The sequence below is a fragment of the Felis catus genome, chromosome B1, assembly GCF_018350175.1.
Source record: "Felis catus isolate Fca126 chromosome B1, F.catus_Fca126_mat1.0, whole genome shotgun sequence".
NCBI classification, from domain to species: Eukaryota; Metazoa; Chordata; class Mammalia; order Carnivora; family Felidae; genus Felis; species Felis catus.
Genome location: NC_058371.1, coordinates 845,283 through 864,350, shown reverse-complemented (window position 1 = coordinate 864,350; position 19,068 = coordinate 845,283). Strand labels below are relative to the sequence as shown.

Here is a 19,068-nt window from a genome sequence, read left to right as displayed (position 1 = left end):
TCCACTGCCGCTACAATTCCACCAAGATGTTTATTCTTGGCATTTAAAAGGGGGAAAATGGCACCTCGGTGTCTCAGTGGGTTAAGCATCCAACTCTTTTTTTATTAATATTAAATATACTTTATTGTCAAATTGGTTTCCATACAACACCCAGTGTTCATCCCAACAGGTGCCCTCCTCAATGCCCATCACCCACTTTCCCCTTTCCCTCACCGCCCCCCCATCCATCCTCAGTTTGTTCTCAGTATCTAAGAGTCTCTTATGGTTTGCCTCCCTCCCTCTCTGTAATGTTTCTTTTTCCCCTTCCCCTCCCCCTCGTCTTCTGTTAAGTTTCTTAGGATCCACATATGAGTGAAAACATATTAAGCATCCAACTCTTGATTTTGGCTCAGGTCATGGTCTTACAGTTCATGAGTTTGAGCCCCGAGTGACAGCACAGAGCCTGCTTGGGACTCTCTCTTTCTCTGTCCCTCCCCTGCTCATACTCCTAAAATAAGTAAATAAACTTAAAAAAATAAAAAGGAAAAAGGTAACCTTTGACAACTGCAGTTCACTTAGCAAATCCCACCCACTGCAAATTACGGGAGTGTCTGAAGGTTTAGGAAAAGGGAGACGAGTTTACAGAAATTAGGACACACAGGGCCCTTTTGGGGCAACTTAAGCTGAATTACAGTGAAAACATTCCAAGAAAGTGTCCAGTATCCTGAGCGATAAGGAAGGAAATAATTAACTTCACACCCTCAAACACATTCATGTCAGACTCTTCCTGGAAACCTTACAGGCTGCTGAGGCAGCGTTCATTCCTGCAGCTGACCATAAACTGGGAACTGTAGAGCACAGGACAAACGAGGATACACGCTGCCCCCCGCCCCTTGCCACCACACTCCTGGGATTTACTCCGAAATGGAAAGACATATGTGTGTCAGGAGTGGCTTCCTGAGACCCACAGAGAATGTGATCTCACTGCAGAACAAGCCGGAGGGACAGAACATCTGAGGAAATTTAGCAAAAACACAGACTCCATCACTGTTCACCTTCCCTTGAATGTATGCAGGAGTCTGAAACCAGAGGCACACCTAAGACAAAGAAGAATGTGGTTTCCTAAAAATCCCAGAGTCCTGGCACTAAAACAGACTGCAAGGAGTCCTCTAGAACAGCTCTGCCTTTAATTCAATAACCCACTGTTAAATATGTGACTGTCTTCTGTTTCTAGAGATTTCTACACAGGCAAGTCCACGTGTATGCTGTGTGTGGAGGGCTCTGGCGTTCAATCGCCTACAATGTCGAGACGATGATTTCTTATTCTGAACCAACAGCCCCCCTGCTGCCTCTTAAATTCACCACAGACACCCCTCCTAACCTACTAAGAAGGCCACTTAACACTCACATTAGAGCTGGCAGTTGGATGTATTCAAGGATAAGCCTTTTTATCCAGAATTTAACTTCAAATTTAACTTGAAGGCCGTGGAGTTATATTTTCTTCCCAGTGTTTGAAAAACACTATTTCCAATCGATAGCACAGTACAAATACAACATGCTCAGTTATGATGCTCAAAATTCAGCATGGGTACTGCAAAGTGGGAACACGAGATTCAAAGGGGCGCACTTCTCTGGCTGAAACAGGACAAGTCCCCGTGGCCCAAGTATTTCTATTTTCCAGGAAAGCCTAATCTATTGAAATGGCCTCTGGACACTAACTGTATAATGGGATTTGAGTTTTATAAAAGGCAGAATTGACAACTAACAAAAAGCAAAGTTCTGGATGTGCACATCGCATGGCCCTTCTCCACCAGCCCTGCTGGGCTTCCACAGTCCCATCCTCTCGAGACAGCGAACCACATGCCTCAAAGGTCCCTTTCACCTTCAATCAGAAAGATGCACGTGCAGGAGTTACAAAAGCAGATCAGATGCTGATTATTTTTAGACAGTCTACACTCTGGGTAGCAAGGAATAAACCATGAGCAAAAAACCCCCACTACAGCAGCAGGAATACACTCTGATTCTAGGAACAGAGAAAGGGATCAGTGGAAAGCGAGTCCTAGGCTGGGAGACACAATTCTGCGCTGGAGAAACATGGAAAGTTCCGTATGGAGGATGGGACATTTGGGCCAAAGCCACTGAGACCTGAACAGGCAGGTCCAGGGACAGGGGCCAAGGTGGAGCCCTGACAGTGTAAGTGTGCAGGGAACAGCCAGTGTGTAACAGTGAACAGGAAAACCGAGGAGGAGAGTGGATTTGCAAGGGTCGCGAGGACACTTGAGCCAGGAAATACGGACTTGTTCCAGGACCAGAAGGGACGCAGTGATGACTAAGTCCAACAGTGAGGACGGGGCCAGCGCGGAGGCAAGAACAGCACAGAAGTCAGGCTCAGTGCAGGGCCGGGGACAGTGCGAGGGGTCAGCACGAAGGTCTGGGTCAACACAAAGGTCATGGCCAGCATCAGGGTCAGCACAAGGATCACAGTCAGCACGAGGGCCAGGGCCAGCACAAGGGGTCAGCACAAAAGTCACGTTCAGCATGGGGGCGGGGACAGCGCAGGGGGTCAGCACAGAGATCAGGGTCAGTGTGAGGGCTGGGGCCAGCACAGGGGTTGGCATCAGGCGTCCGAGTTACAAGGCAGATTTGGGAGGCAGGAGGCAAAGGGCCAGCCATGGCTGTGGCTGGAGTGGAAGGCGCAGTACAAAGCAGACAGCCTGTGGCACCCGCCTCGTCCCTTCCTGGGGGACAGGCAGTGAGGAGCATCTGGGCTCAGCCACACACAGAGCTGGGCTGGCTAATGGCTCCAGAACGGCTCTGGTTCTTCCAGGTCCACGGTCACATGCACTGGGCCGTGCCCTCCAGCACACGGTCCCCAAGCCCCGGAGAATGACCCAAGGCCAGCACAGAGCTGGGGCCGCAAGAGCTGGGGCACAGGTTCCCACGGGACCACCTTCTGAGGAGCCTCCTGTGGGCCGTCCCCTAATTCCCACGGTGTCTCCCCCCTCTCTCACCTCCTCACACCCTGCAGAGTACTTAGCGCCCTGCCGTAGCCCTACCTTTTCTTTGACGCCTTCCCTACCTCTTCCGACCCCACGCATTTCTCCTCGCTCTGAACTGTCCATGTTGGAAATGGCAACAGCGGGTCTGGCCTCCACTCACAGTTGCCAGCGTCTTACTCTCCAGCCTCCGCCTCTTAGGGGACAGCGTCAGCCCTTCGGGGTCAGCGCTGCTCCCACCCAGATATTACAGCGGTTGGAGAGCCTCAGACACCAATCTGCAGTCACAGGTTCACAGAGAGGCTTTCGTGAGCCGTGAGCTCGCATAACAGCTAACGTCATCCTCGCCTGGACCCCAGAGCTCGGCACAGAGCTGGGCACGTGTGAGGGCTGGAAAAAACACGTGGACAGGTCAACCCCCACGCGGTCGGCACCTCACAACCAACGCAGAGAAGGAGGTGAAGAAAACACGGCCCCAGAGTGGCCATCCTCCAGACACTGTCCCAGAGCGAGAAGGAATCACGGACACTGTCCTCCTGCGATCAGGTCACTGCCTAACCGCAGCTTCTGCCAAGGGACCCTGATTCAGAACAGAGGCAGACACCCCTCCCCTAAACCCATTTACACAACGCTGTGCTCAGCAAGGCCCGTCGTCCACGGCAGCTCCTCTGAAATCATCCGTCACTGACATGACGTGCGAGGTCAGTGCGTCCTTCAGCATTTCGCAAACGCTACCATTCACGTCCTTAATTTAATGTGTGTGTATTCTCCAGTGTTTACACCCCTTCCTAATTCAGGGAAGAGATGCATCCTGCAGGGATGAGACCCCAATATGCCTCAGTTTCTCTTCACAAAGGAGATAACATACATCTAGAAATCAAGATTGTAAGATCCACCCTTAAATTCCTCCAACTGCTTCCTCTTAGAGATGCTTTCTGCTACACTATTTTCCCAAACAGCTTCGTTAATTCAATAAAGATATGTTAATAATAATTGCTGTTTAATGGCTGCTTCCTGAGGGTCAGAACTATGCATAGTCACAACCAAGCATGTGCCCAGAGTTGTGGGAAGGGAGGAAGAAATACCCAGGAGAGGTGGTGACGATGTCACATCAGTAACAGTTTATTTAGGTAAAGTCAAGGGTCTGTGGGGGGAAGAGCTGGCAGGGAAAGGCTTCAGGAGAGTCACAGTCGTGACCCAGCTTCTCAGGCACATCACGGTTCAGGCAGGTGACACGAAGACAGGAGGTCACCCAGGAAGAGAGACAGGAGGAGCAAAGCAGGGAGGGGGAGGCAGCAGACAGGAGGAGTGGGCAAGGGTCTGCACCACGTGGCAGAAGAAAGAAACAGGCCTGCCTAGGAGAGGCAGGACCCCTCACTTCCAACTTCTTGACAAAGATCATCTGCCCCAAGGCACAACCCACTGCGAGAAAACACACGTGCTTTCACGCACGCCTAGAGGAGTGCACACAGATGTGCATACCCAGACTTCGCATATGCACACACACACACATGCACGCCTACATGCGTACATACCCACATGTGTGCATGCACATGTCTGCGTGGATGCACAAACATGCACACACGCACACAAGTGTGTACACATCTCCGTGCAAGCACACCCACACACATGACCACGAACATGCATATGCACACCCACGTGCCCACATGCATGCATTCGTATACATGTGCAGACTTGTGTTGGCACACATATACACATGTGCACACACATGCCCACGCACACCTGCATGACTGCACACCTGCATACGTGCGTGCGCCCACCTGCGGCCGTGCACACACACACACAGTTTCTCTACTGTGGACACCGAGCATCTTGTCATGTCATCTCAATCTCAAGCAGCAGGACGGTGTACCTCCCCCTGGCCGGGAAGGTAAGGTCCGCTCCCAGCAGATGATGCTGCTGTCCATGTGAGCAGCTATGTGGGTCCTTTGTGGCAGCTTCATGGTTGTGTACAGCTGTGGGACCTCCGCGAGCAGTTCCCAGGTCCAGCTGATTCCCCTTCCAGAGTCAGCACTGAGCTGATATCAGAGGGTTGCCTAAGTGTCTCCAACACGCCACCTTATCGTCTTTAAAGAAGCAGTGTCCTGAACACCTTTCACACACACTTCAACAACTCAGGCACTTTTTAAACGCAACACAACACTCCTCACGGGTCTGGGGCCTCTGCAGCGTCTCCTGTCTGAGAGTAATGTAATGAGATCCTCAGAAGGTCAAGCTGGCCGCGCTGGGGCAGGAGATTAGTGCGGGCAGACACAAAGAACAGGCTGAGGTGGTTTCCCTTAAGAGTGGACCTGCTTTAAGAGCTTCAGAAACATCACCCAGAAGTGTGATTTTCCCAATGTGCTTCTTCTGTGTAACCACAGTGCTAATTAAGGCAAGCAGAAATGCTTACCCAATTACTGTAATTACAACATTAATTCACAATGCTTAAGTGCTTTTAATAATCCAAAGTGAGTTCACAGTTAATATCAACTATTTGGTATGCATCATTAGCAAAATGCACTTTTGCAAAATATGCCTTGTCACTACGTTGGCTGTGTCAGGTACACAGAGCCAGCCCCAAACATAATGGGAAGTAAGCTGAATTTGAGAATTTCCTACCTATCTTCCAGCTCTCACCTCGGCCAATGGCAGATTTCCTCTATTCTGGAGCTTCTAGTCCCAAACGCCCAGGACCTTCCTGCTACTCATGAACTATTTAAACACTCACGCTACCACATGAGCCTTCTCTCCGGCGCTCCCCACCCCGCCCCCGGCCCTGCCCCAGACATCCACCTGACCCTTCTCCACACCCTTCTCCGGCACCCCCTGGACCTCCAGCACGGTGCGGCCACACCCCCTGAGCACAGAGTGAAAGCAACAGGTGCATCTCCGGGGAATGGACCTGAGAAGTGGGTCCAAGATGAAGGGGACACTGAGAGAAGGTGTTGGTGTCAGCTCCCCAGAGAAACCGTTTTCAACGGCAGGACCAGCTCGCCTGAAGGAAGGCGATACACAGTGCTGGGCTGTGGACGGGTGCCTCTCCCTGTAGGGCTCCTCCAGGAATCCCAATCCCAGCACACTCACCTGGAATCTGACGTCAGAGCACACCACCAACCCAAGATTCTTAGCAAAGTGCCCAGGGGAAGCCAATCAGGAACATGCACCTTCATCATTGATGGAAACCAGTACCTGCCATTTGTTCAGCGTGGGGCACACACTACCAGGAGCCCTGAGTATGGCATGGGGACAGCACCGAGAGACCCCGTCTGGAAAGTTTCAGAACTAGCAGACAAGATTCTGACTGAAATAACCACATGGAGGCAGAACAGGGCCCCCTGGAGAATCCCAAAGGCAAGCACCACAAATGTGGGTGGGCATCTGGAGACCTAGAGTCTCGGACACAGCTGGCGGGGGCACAGACACATGAGACCACCATGCAGGACACTGGCAAACTTCCTGAAGAGTCAACTACATCTGTGGTCCGGGAACCACCCGAGAGAAATGAAAACATATGTCCACCAAAACACGCCTTACCCACGAGAGCCAAACACTGTTCATGACCCAGGAGTCCTTCCACAGAAGAACGAACAGACAGAAGTGTGGGATGTGCATATTCGTACAAGGGAACACCAACCCAGCAATCGTGGGAAACAAAGTACTTATATGTGCAACAACAGGAATAAACCTCAGACGTTCAGACACAATGGAAGGCACCAAGCACAGGAAACTACAGAAGACTGGACTCCAGTTTGTTTCCAAGAACACATGCAACTATTCCACAAGAGAGAGGTCAAGAGTTGCCTCTGGGGTGGGTAGGGGACTTCCCAGAAACAGCACAAAGGTTTCTGGGATCCTTTGTCCGCTGTGGGGTGATGGGGACACCATTACCTGCACCTGTTGAAACTCACTGACTGTGACAGTTAATGCCTGTCCATTTTATTGCATGTAAGTTATTGTTATTCCTCCATACAAACGTACATAAAAAAGAGGAATACTGGATGCCCAGATGGAAGCAAATTTAAGTTCAAGACAGCATCTGCAGACAGAGTTCCTGGCAGTTAGGAAGGCTTCACAGGCAAAGGGATCCCTGACCCGTGCTGTGAAATGGTAAGTAGGTATTTGCCATCAAAAACACTGTGGTCAGGAGGGAATATTTCATATCAGGCGGCTTCGGGGAAAAGGAGGCTGGAGAGAGACGATGGGTCCACAGAGAGTAGGCATCCGAGAGGCTGGAAGGCGGCTGAGCATGGGCAGGGGGCAGGCCAAGGAGTCTGTGCTGTCCTACTGGAGGCTGGGAGCCTCCCGGTGAAGGATTTTAAATAGGAGACATCACAATGGGACCTGTACTGTGAGGCAGTAACGAGAGGTCAGGCCAGCTCAGAGGACAGGAGAACAGTCCTCTTAGACTGGAACAGCCACCAGGGAAAACCAGCCAGAGTCTGAAGTCAGGCAGCAGCTCTGGGCATGAAGAATCCAAGGAAGAGACTGCTCCTTCCACATTTTGTCCTCCCCAGACCCCAGACATCATGTTAAAGATTTCTTCAAGAACACCAGAAGCCAAGACAGAGTCCCATCAGTTGTACAGAAATCTTAAGGATTTCCTGAAAATCAGAGGTCAACAGGGACAGAGGGGAGGCCACGATAAAATCACTCCCAGGAGTGGCCAAGGCGGCCGCCAAGACCCTGGGACGCGAACCAGGAAACATGGAGTCCAGAGACCAGGAGGGTGCCAGGCAACCACAGCCCATCCTCATTGTCGGGGTCCGTGTGCATGCATTCACCTACTTGCCATGGCTCATCCATACCCCACAAGTCAATACACACATCGGGGCTATTTGCAGAGTGACAAAAAACTTGGTCCTCAACGCACTCGATTGCAGCTCAGGTCAAAGAAGACCCGCACTGCCTCTGTTCCAACTCCTGGGCTGTAAACACATCTGTTCATGGCATTTTTTGCATGTATCTCTACTGGTGGTCTCACTGTTCAGAATGCCCCCAGGCCAAGTGCCAGGCTGCTGCCCAGTGCTCCTAAGGTCAAGAAGGCTGCAAAGTGCCTCACAGAGATAACGTGTGTTAGGGAAGCTCTGTTCAGGTGTGAGTTCCATGGAAACGAATCAGTCACGTGCAGTAAATGACAGGTCTTTAAACACACACACAGACAGGAGGAGGCTGTGTACTGACTGGTTGATGAACATGTTGTAGCCAAAGGCTCACAGGCACCTGACGCGGTGCTTCTCCGGGAGCTGTGGTTCAACGTTCACAGACGCTGAGGTCCAGGGGCGTTACAGAGCCCAGGACCATGAATAACGAGAACCAACTGCAGTGAGACGTTTAAACGAGAAAATGCACTGGGGGTTTCTAAAGCGTGGCCGTTCCCCTCCCATGGGTGCTATGCTAGGTCACAGGTGGTGCCAGAGAACCTGAGACAGGAGGCAGTGGAGCGGCCCCACTAGCCAACGTCACCCAAGGCGGGGGAAAGAGCCACACCACACCACAAGTCACCGGCACAACATGTACCCTCTCTCAAATCACTACGAATGAATTCTCGTGATTAGAAGCAACTGCGCCTGCCATCGGGCCAGCTGGACTTCGGAAACAAGGACAGACAGATGACCAGAATCGTCCCGCTGGGGAAGAAGGGCACCCAACTCAACCAACAGAAAAAGTCACAGAGAAGCAGCCTGCATACAGAAGCATGGTCGTGAGAAGTACCGGGAAACGCTGGCCTGGAAAAGAACTGCGTGGAGATGCACACTAACTGTCATGAAACAGAACGGGCTGAGCATGCGCGTGATCACGGAGGAGCAAGTCAGCAGCTGTAAGACCCCGTTGAGGATGCTACTAGAAAACTGCACAAAATGCAAGGAGGGGACAAAGGTTAAAAGACATCAAGAACCATTCCGGGGAGCTCAAGTGTTTCCAATGCGACCTTCGGAAGAAAAACCAGAGAGACCGCGGAGGAAAAAAGAAAGAACAAAAATTCCCCAAAATAAAGGCAAAGCAGCAGCTTGAGCCCGGTGGAGCCCACTGAGCTCCCAGCGGCAAGAACGGGAAAGCAGGCCACAGCAGGAGGAAAAGCTCGCGGGGCACCCATGTGCGGAGCCGGGTGGGGGCGGGGAGGAAACCTGACCCACGAGCCAGGCCTGCGGTCAACAGGACTCCGCTGGTGACGCCACGTACGTGTCAGTGGTTTCCAAGGAGAGTGGTTACAGATTTTGATTCCGACGCTCAGTAAAATTAGATTTTATGTGGGAATAAACATATTTTTAGTCACCAAGGACTCTAAAAGCTTTCCCACTCACAGATGTGAACAAAGAGACTGTTTAGAAGAGACAACAGCAAAGGGGAAAATGAATAAAAGCTGAGGAGGAGACATGGCAGAGGAGCCCGTGTGGCAACAGGGGACACGCGGCCAACGGACCCACCACGTACAGCCGGGACACATCTGCATGGCCGATGCAGCGGGCGCGGGGAGGAGGGGTGGCCTGGGGGGATCAACCGCGTCCCAGATCCTCGACCGGGACTCTGACAGAAAGGTGCGTGTCACACGTGTTCGCTGTGAAGATACTCTGCCTTGTGCAGGGAAACGCAAAGGTCTCAATAAAATATCAGCACACTGAACCCCGCAGCATGTCACAAGACGACACTGGGAAATGGACGAATGGTTCAGTATGAGAATAGTTACTACCTCGTTCCAAACGTATTGAAGACGAGACCTCTTCATACAGATGCTGGCTAAGCGCTTGATTAACGTCAACACCATCCCTCATTTCTTATATAATGTGAACATTAAGATTAAAGGGGAATTTCTTTCTTTTGTAAAAGACTGTTTACCTTAAGTCCACTAGTGATTATCTTGGTAATTAACACCATGCTACCTGTCCTAAACCATGCAATAAGACAAAAAAAAGGGGGGGAGGGGGGAATATGGAAAGGAAAAATAAAATTTTTATTTATTACAATTACAATTTATCCACTTAGAAGACCCAGGTTGACACCAAATTAGCAACCCTTCAATAAGGAAACAATACAACAGCACAATTTAAGAACTTGGAAAAGAATATGAAAATGTGACTCATTTATTAAATGACACCAACGCATCCTACAAATAAAAACTTCCTATATGCAACCCCCCTAGTCGTCTTGGAAATTTAATGACAACGATGGTACAATGACTCCATCAGAGTGCTAAAATCTGAGTTGGTAAATATGATGTCTGTCAAAGTCATACATGAATACTCACTGACTCAGCAATTCCACATGATGAGCAATTGCACATATTCAAAAAGACGAGTATGCAACAAAGATTATTACAGCAATGCCTGCTCTAGGAAAAAAACCACCTAACCTGTGTGCGCAACAACAGGGGAACGGTTACCCAGACGACGACATATCCACTGTGAAACATGGGACACACGCAATACAGTGAACTAAGCAACTGAGCAACATGGTAACTATGCAATTCCTGACCCCAAACTGGAGTCTCTGCAAAAGGGAGACACGACATAAAACACATTGCTGGGTCAACAGACAATATAGGGAGTATGGAAGGTACAAGAGATAAACACATTGCATCGGTGTTAGGTTTACGGGTGATGATGCGCTGGGACTAGGGAATGAACACCCACGTTCATAGGAATACGCACAGCAGAACACAGAGGTGAAGAGCACAGGCCCATGCAAGGTGCTCCATGTGGGTCATGGGAACGTACCGTGTGCACATGTGTGCAAAGGGGGAGGGAGTGCAAGTGTGAGCTCAGGTGATACAACAAACAGGGTGAAACAGCAACGATGGGTGAATATACACACGACTATTCTTTTCTTGAAACTTGCCTAAAGTCTGAAGTTATTCCCAAAAAGGTTGTTTTTAAAAGAAATGCAGATTTTTATACATATATATTAAAATACAAAGATCTATTTGGCTCATTCAGTGAAAAAACTAGCTGCAGAACTCTTTGTAGCCTGATCTCAATTATGTTAGAAATGTACACAGGGGCACTTGAGTATATATTCACGATAAACACATTTATCCATATAAATGCACAGAAACACCAAAGTCTCATACACAGGTATAGCCAGGGAGGATAAGAATTTTGAGGGTTAAAATTCCGCATTCAACTATGAATTACCTGCAACATTCTAAATCTTTTAAAAACACGTTTCTTATTTACATTGTTTTTACTTGGGTATACCAGCAGGAAGGGAGGAGAGGCCAACATTTCCAGGGAAAGTCATCAATCTCGAATTCTCCGAGCTTCTCAGTATGGGGAATCAGCGGGCGGTCCCACAAATCATGGAAAGCATCCATCACTCAGAAAACATGACAAAATACCAGCAGTGGTTACATGTGGGTGGTGGGGTTACAACCCATTACTACTTTCTTCGTTTTGCTTTTCAGTACTCCTCAAGCTTTCTACAATGTGCTTGTTATTATCCTCAAACTTGGGGAAATTATATAAATAATGTTTACTTTACAAATTTAAAAATCCAGTGTTAACAATAACATGGAATGGTTGGAGAATGTGTGTCCAATGACAGTAAAGAAGTGGAGAAAGTCACTGTTTTGTTTCCCAGACAGAAACAGAGACATGGGGAAAGAAACAGCTTCCTGCCAGCACTGACCAAATGTATTTCCTTGCAACAGAAAGGCCCTTCTGAGTTTGGTGTGGGGATGATCCGTGCACAGCTACTCAGTGGAAAACCAGGGGTAGTTCTATGTGACTCTGTCTGCAGACCATGATCTGCGACCATGCTGGACCACTCACCTGGAACACCCTCATTCTAGAGAGACCCACGACCACATCCGTGGGCCACATCTGCGGCCACTGGACCACTCACCTGGAACACCCTCATTCTAGAGAGACCCACGACCACATCCGTGGGCCACATCTGCAGCCACTGGACCACTCACCTGGGACACGCTCATTCTAGAGAGACCCACAACAACATTCACAGGCCACATCTGCAGCCACATGACCACCCAATCCAGGCAGGGTCTGAGTCCGGTTCACCTTTCACGCAACAGAACAACTTACTCCCAAAGGGCTGGAATGCAGCAGTGACAATGTGTATCTGATCAATGACGTGGTCTGTCCCACTCTGGGGGACATCTAAAACACCACCAGTGTGTTCCTGAAAACACAATGAGAACTACCCTCTTGAAGATGCAGCCTTCTGCCACCGAAAGCCAGCTTCTGCGTGAGAGACTGTTCAGAGAATAAAAGGCAAACTACAGATGGGGACTCTCTGCAGTTACGTATCTGACAAGGTTTTATGTGTCCAGGACATATAAAGAACTCCGGAAGCTCACCAGGAAGAAAGCAAACCTCCCACGCTTGAAATGTGGGGAAAAACTAGAACAGTCGCTTCACCCAGGAAGATAAATGGGAGCAGAAGGTCTGTGCGCACCTGCTCTGGGTTAACAGACCAGGGCCCTGTGTCACTGGTCCACAGACACAGGACTGACCGTGCTCATTCCCTGAGGCTCACAAGCGTTTCACAATGAAGCCACACTGAAAACAGGAAAACTAGGGGAGGGGCACCTGGGGGGCTGAGGCAGTGGATGGACCAACTTTGGCTCAGGTCGTGACCTCACAGTTCATGAGCTCGAGCCCCACAGTGGGCTCTGTGCTGACAGTGCAGAGCCTAGTTGGGATCCTCTCTCTCTCTCTCTCTCAAAAAAAAATAAACTTTAAAAGAAAAAAATGAAGGGGTGTCTGGGTGGCTCAGTCAGTTGAGCATCTGACTTTGGCTCAGGTTACGATTTCACAGTTCACGGGTTCAAGTCCCGCGTCGGGCTCTGCGCTGACAGCTCAGAGCCTGGAGCCTGCTTCAGATTCTGTGTCTCCCTCTCTCTGTCCCTTCCCTGCTCATGCTCTGTTTCTCTCAAAATAAATAAACATTAAAAAAATTTTTAAAGGCTTCTTATCGAAATACTGCTAGGAGTAAAGGAAGGATGCCTGATTCGAGGATAATATAGCTTCTGCTCCCTGGTGGCACCTTCAGGTCTCGCTGTCCGCTCATGCACCCTGTGCCGTCGGAGCCTTGTCCTCGGCTGAGATACTTCACCTGGTAACATCGGGTTTATCAAAGGTGTAGGTGACATGTACACAACTTGAATCTCCTCCATAAGACACGAGTGTGCCCGTGAGTCCCCACACAACACTATCGGGAACAGTGTGGGACCAGCAAACCGGACCCAAGGGGCTGGGACACCACTCACCTGAAGACTGGCCCCCAACACCCCAGAAACAGCCATTTCTCTACAGAACAACAACAAAAGCTGCCATGAGAAAGATGTAGAGTTGGATTCAAGAACTGGGGCGGTGGGGGGACACAAAACCCTCAGATCTGCCCGAGTACAAGTACAATGCACTTCATCACCAGTGACCGCGCTTCTAACCAGACGTCACCGTACTGATATAGAGAGATGTAGTCACTGTGAAACATGGCTTGATGTCTAATACGATCCATTTATACAGAGGGGCAGGCAGACCCTGACATCATCTCCTCGAATGAACATGTCACTCCATACGCACCATCCAAAATTCTGAACCAGCACACTTCTGGGTTTCGAGGTGATGATCTCTGGTTTCACCAGAGCTGAGTGGCTATGGCACCCAATCGGGCTGATTTCGGTCAGTAAGACTCAAAGCAGACAGCCCCCGCCTCACCTCAAGAGGCCCCCTAGCTTCACAAGCTGCCCGGGATGCCCAGGGAGCCCTGCAAACCCAGGCTTCGCATGCAGACCCCACCCTGGCACGTTGGCCCCGAGGATGTTGTTGTGAAAACCCGCTCCTGTGGCAGAAATTCTCATGCAGGCTGTCAGCCCCATCTTGGTCGGCCTGGGCTCCTATGACCAATTTCTCACTGCTCTGGGGCTGGGGCCCAAGATCCCAGTGCTGGGGAAGGCCTCTTCCTGGAGTGCCGATGGCTGCCTGCTGGCTGTACCCGCCTCTTCCTACAAAAGCACTGATCCCATTGTGAGGCCCAAACCTCATGACCTCATCTAACCTTAATTATGTCCCAATGGCACCACCTCCAAATTCTATCTAGCTGGGGTTAGGGTTAGAATTTTGTAGGAAAACAAACATTTGATCCATAGTGAGTCCCCTGATAAAATCATCTACAATATTAGGACAGAGCCATCTGGCAAGACGGGGCCTAGGGCACAGAGCAGCCAGGTGGGGCCGACCCACGGAGGAACACAGGCCGATCGGACCCCACACTGCGCTGGCTCCCAGCTCCTGCAAACCAGCCCCTGGTGACAGGTTCACCCAAATGAGGGGATGCAAAGCAGGTGGAGCAGTGTCTGTGAGCAATTCCCCCCGTGAATCCGAGCCGGTTCCAGCTGAACGGCCACTTAACGACCCGCCCCACTCTGCCTTCGAATAAGCACAAACCTGAAGAAACGGTTTTGGTTTTTCTTTCTTTTTTTTTTTTTCAATTTTTTTTTAATGTTTATTTATTTCTGAGACAGAGAGAGACAGAGCATGAGGGAGGGAGGGACAGAGACAGAGGGAGACACAGAATCAGAAGCAGGCTCCAGGCTCTGAGCTGTCAGCACAGAGCCCAACGCAGGGCTCGAACTCATGGACCACAAGATCATGACCTGAGCCGAAGTCGGACGCTCAACCGACTAAGCCACCCAGGCGCCCCGAGGGGGTGTTATCTTTGAAAGAGAGAGAAGAAAAAGAATTTGTCTTTCTTTCTTAAAAACTACAAGTGTGTTGTCTTACAGCTCTGAAGGTCCCAAGTGGAAAATCAGTCCCACCGGACTACAGTGCCTGTGGGGCTGGCTCCTCCCGGAGGCTACAAGGAGAAATATTTTCAGGACTCTTCCTCAGCTTGACGTGGGCACGGCTCATTAGTGGTTGGTGACGGGCACTTGCACGGGGTTCCTACCAGTCTCAGAACGTAACTACCGCTGCGGCACAGAAGGAAAGAAGACACACGCACCCATCAGGACTCCCGTGTGCTCGCGGATCCTACAGAGATCTGAACACAGGCAATGCAGGAGACAGTTTATCTAAAATCTTCAAAGGAAGAACCCACTCGTACAGACGGGGTAAAAACTCTATCAGGCGGGAACAGAAAGCAGCAAGTGAGATGTGATTTGTGAAAAAAAAAAAAAAACGTGAGCCAATGAGATCAAAGAACCTGTTTATCTAAAATAATATCCAAGTTCTATAGCTCCTTTGATAACAAGAAAAAAGGAACAGAAAGAAAGGAAAGGAAAAAACTAAAGAGAAAGGCACTGTTTATGCTTATGATCTGACAACGAGATCCCCAAAACATGCTGTCCACCCTCTGCTGCAGGCAGCTCCGGGGCAGAGGCGGGGGGACAGGGCTGCATGCACACCTTCCAGTCACTGGCTCTCCCTGACGAAGCCATTTCTCACTGGCCTCACAGAGACGGTGTTAAGAAAATTGAGTTTTATGATTTTTTTTCAACATCAATTTTTTAAGAGCATAAGCTAAGCAATCATCCACTTGAAATGAGCTGATCCCACGGAAATGCTCTTTCTCAGGCATTTCTGATGCCTCCATGTCAACCCACAGCTGCTCCTCAGAACCCCTCACACGGTCTGTGCAGTAACACCCCCGTTTTCTGAGAATTGGTGGTTTGTGTGTGTCTACCTTTCATGAATGGCACACACATCAGGGATCACATCCACCTCGCAGGGCCTAAGAGTCGGGTCAACGTGCCCGGAAAGCGCCCCACGTGTGCCGGTGCCGGAAGGTGCATCCACATCTGGGCTGGAAGACAGAGCTTTGGACCCTGTCACAGTTTCCAAATCCTATGCTAACCCTTCTACAGTTCTTTCAAGAATCACAGCGTGGGGTTCAGCCCAGGAAAATACACCCACGAGCAATGGCACGCTGGTGACTCAGCTCGGAAGGTGGGGGGCTTGATCCATGGCACCTAACGCAGTCCACACTCCACCCAGCCAGGCGACTGTGGCGCAGCCAACGTGAAATCATGGAACGTGAGATCTTGGAACCTGAAATCATGGACTGTGAGATCCTGGAACGTGAAATCCTGGAACGTGAAATCACGGAACACAAGCAGAAGACCAGCCTGGCTGCCTCCCTGGAGCTCGGGGGAAGAGACCCCACGCCACCACTCGGCCCACCTGACAGCACAGTGAAGGCGATAGGGTGCAATAAGCGAGACAGAGATCTACTAGAGAAACAACACCCCGCCACCGAGCGAGGGAGAGCCACGCGTCTCTCACGCAGGTGTGGCCGAAGCTGGGGAAGGAGGGAGGCAGCGAGCTCACCGCACGGCCGGCGGCGCAGGCGCACTTTGCAGACAAGCATGGCGCTGCCTGCAAAAGCTCCGGCTCCAAGCCGCATCATTCCTCGGTTGGGTCAGTCTTCGCTGGGCCGGGAAAGGCAGCGAAGCCCATGCAGAAGGGGGAACGTAGCAGGAAAAGACCCGAGGTGATGCAGGAGGGGTCTGGGCAGCGGGACAACGGGGGAGGGCCCACCTGGCACAGAAAGAGAGCGCATCTGCCTTTCAGCTGAGGAAAACCGAGACCACGCAGGGCCCCGAAGACGGCACACAGGACCCACATTGAACAAACACACTCGGCCTCCCTTCGTCTCCTTGGTACATCACGTTCCCCAGATAAAGTACGTTGTACGCGGTCAGCTGTACCCTCCCCACGCCGGGTGTCACAGTGCCGCAATCAGAGACACAAGGTGGACAGACGGCTCTGGCCCCCAGAGATAATCATCCACCGGTCTCCCATAGGGCTCAAGATGGCCGTCGCACGTACGTGTACTCGTACGCGCGGCGGGACCACCATCACACGTACGCGTGGCAGGACGACCATCACACGTGCATGTACACGCGGCGGGACAATGACCACACACACGTACATGCAGCGGAACGACCATCACACGTACACGTGCAAGACGACCATCACACATGTATACATAGGCGCGGCGGGACAACCATCACACACATACACGTACGCACGCGGGACGACCATCACACACGTACACGGATGCACGGCGCGATGACCATCAATCACACATACATGTAAGCACGGCAGGACAACCATCACACGTATGCGTGGCGGAATGATGCACCTACCCGTGGCAGGACTATTATACGGTACACCCATGTGCAGTAAGGCGACCATTATATACGTACACCCACGTGCAGTGACGCCTAGAATCCTTGTCTATAAGTCTAGTGGCACATGACATAATATCTTGTATAATTTACATGGAAATTTTGAGATAAAACTTTTACATCATCCCCTCTCACATGTATCAACAGGAATATAAATGCCACACCAATTGTACACCAACCATCATCCATCATCCACTGGAAAACATATGAACAAGTTCATCTTAAAGGCTTAAAATGTTACATTTTGCATTTTTGTCCTTAAATTCTTATTTCCATTCTACCTTCCCCCACAGAATTGTATCCTACTGTAAAGCATGTTTAGGTTTAAAAGACTTCTCTCTTGGGGCACCCGGGCAGCTCCATCAGTTAAGCATCCAACTCTTGATTTTGGCTCAGGTCATGATCTCATGGTTCATGGGTTCAAGCCCCTCATTGGGCTCTGCGCTGACAGCTCAGAGCCTGCTTGGAATTCTCTCCCTCCCTCTCCCTCTGCCCCTCCCTCATGCTCTCTAGCTCTCTCACAATAGATAAATAAAGCTTTTGAAAATAAATAAATACAAGATTTCTTTCTTGGGTGCCTGGGTGGCTCAGTTGGTTAAGCATCCAACTCTTGCTCTCAGCTCAGGTTATGATCTCAAGGTAGTGAGTTCAAGTCATGCTGGGCTCTGTGCTAGGTGTAAAGGGTGCTTAAAAAAAAAGACTTCTGTGTGTACACACACACACATTCATGTGCTTATATACTTGTATGTACGTAAAATCATAAATGTAATTTTTAATTTTCTGTGGTAAAGATTCTAAATGATTAAAAATTCTATTTGACCAAATTATCATTACCCTTAGAGGTGCATAACGGAGCTTAAAATATAAATACACTAAAATTTTTGTTAAGTATTAAATATTAAAATTCAATTGGAAATACATATTTTAGTGAGATGGATAGAGATTTTTCACAATCCTTAACGTGTCCATGGGTTACTATTACTTGCTAGTGAAGAAGACAGCTGAGTGCCAATGACCCTTTACTGCTATAAGCACTGAGGAACTTAGATTACATTTCAAGTGGATGATGAAGTAGCATCTTGTTATGGCAACAACTCTCAACTGTTGTACCTCCTTCAGAAAGCAGTATCTGTCACCAAAAAGTATTATTAATTGTCTCATTTCAGTTGTGTTGAAAGCAAGAAATTGGCAGCCAAAAATTTTAGCTATTCATTACAGCCATCAACTTCCTCAACAGCAAGTCCCACACAAGCGCTGCCCTTTTCTCTTCAAGCCGCTTCTCACCTGCGCAACGCGCCTCGGGAAGACTCACGATGGGGCCGCATATGCACACATGCATTTTATAAAGTGGAGGAAGGGGGGCAGGAGAACAGAGGGGAAAGATGTAAAAACAACTCAGACACTTTCTCGGAATAATATATCTTAGGTGCGGCGCTCAGTAGGTTAAGTGTCCAACTTCAGCTCAGGTCATGATCTCACAGTCCATGAGTTCAAGCCCCGTGTTGGGCTCTGTGCCCACAGCTCACAGCCTGGAGCCTGCTTCGGATTCTGTGTCTCCTTCTCTCTCTGCCCCTCCCCTGCTCACACTATCTCTCAAAAATAAAATAAAAACATTAAAAAGAAAAGAATGATATGCCTTAGGAAAAAGCACACGTGAAACCTAAGATCAGGGAATTAATCTCCTAAAAACTATCTTGTATCACATACTCCAGAAATGGTCTTGATGCTCTAGAAGAGTAAGCACTGTGCTTTGAAGATTCATATTTAGATAAAGCAATAAAACAGAGTCCCTGTCATATTCAAGATATCAAGAAACTGTATCTCTTTTGTACCCAGCTTTTTAAACTCAGAAAATGATCATATTCTCCCATGTCCACAAGATCGTGACATTACTTTCAAAATTTGAAAACAAAGACTGAACCAAGATAGAGAAAGGAAACATCA

General features: G+C 49.6%; 1 protein-coding gene and 1 long non-coding RNA gene across 2 annotated transcripts in view; one reads left to right on the top strand and one right to left on the bottom strand.

Moving 5' to 3' along the window:
* DLGAP2 (DLG associated protein 2) overlaps positions 1 to 19,068 on the bottom strand; it is a 784,363-nt gene that overhangs the window by 699,908 nt on the left and 65,387 nt on the right.
* On the top strand, positions 16,034 to 16,634 carry LOC123384723. Its single transcript, XR_006596195.1, has 2 exons — positions 16,034 to 16,424; positions 16,505 to 16,634. It is a non-coding gene; the product is annotated as an uncharacterized LOC123384723 (long non-coding RNA).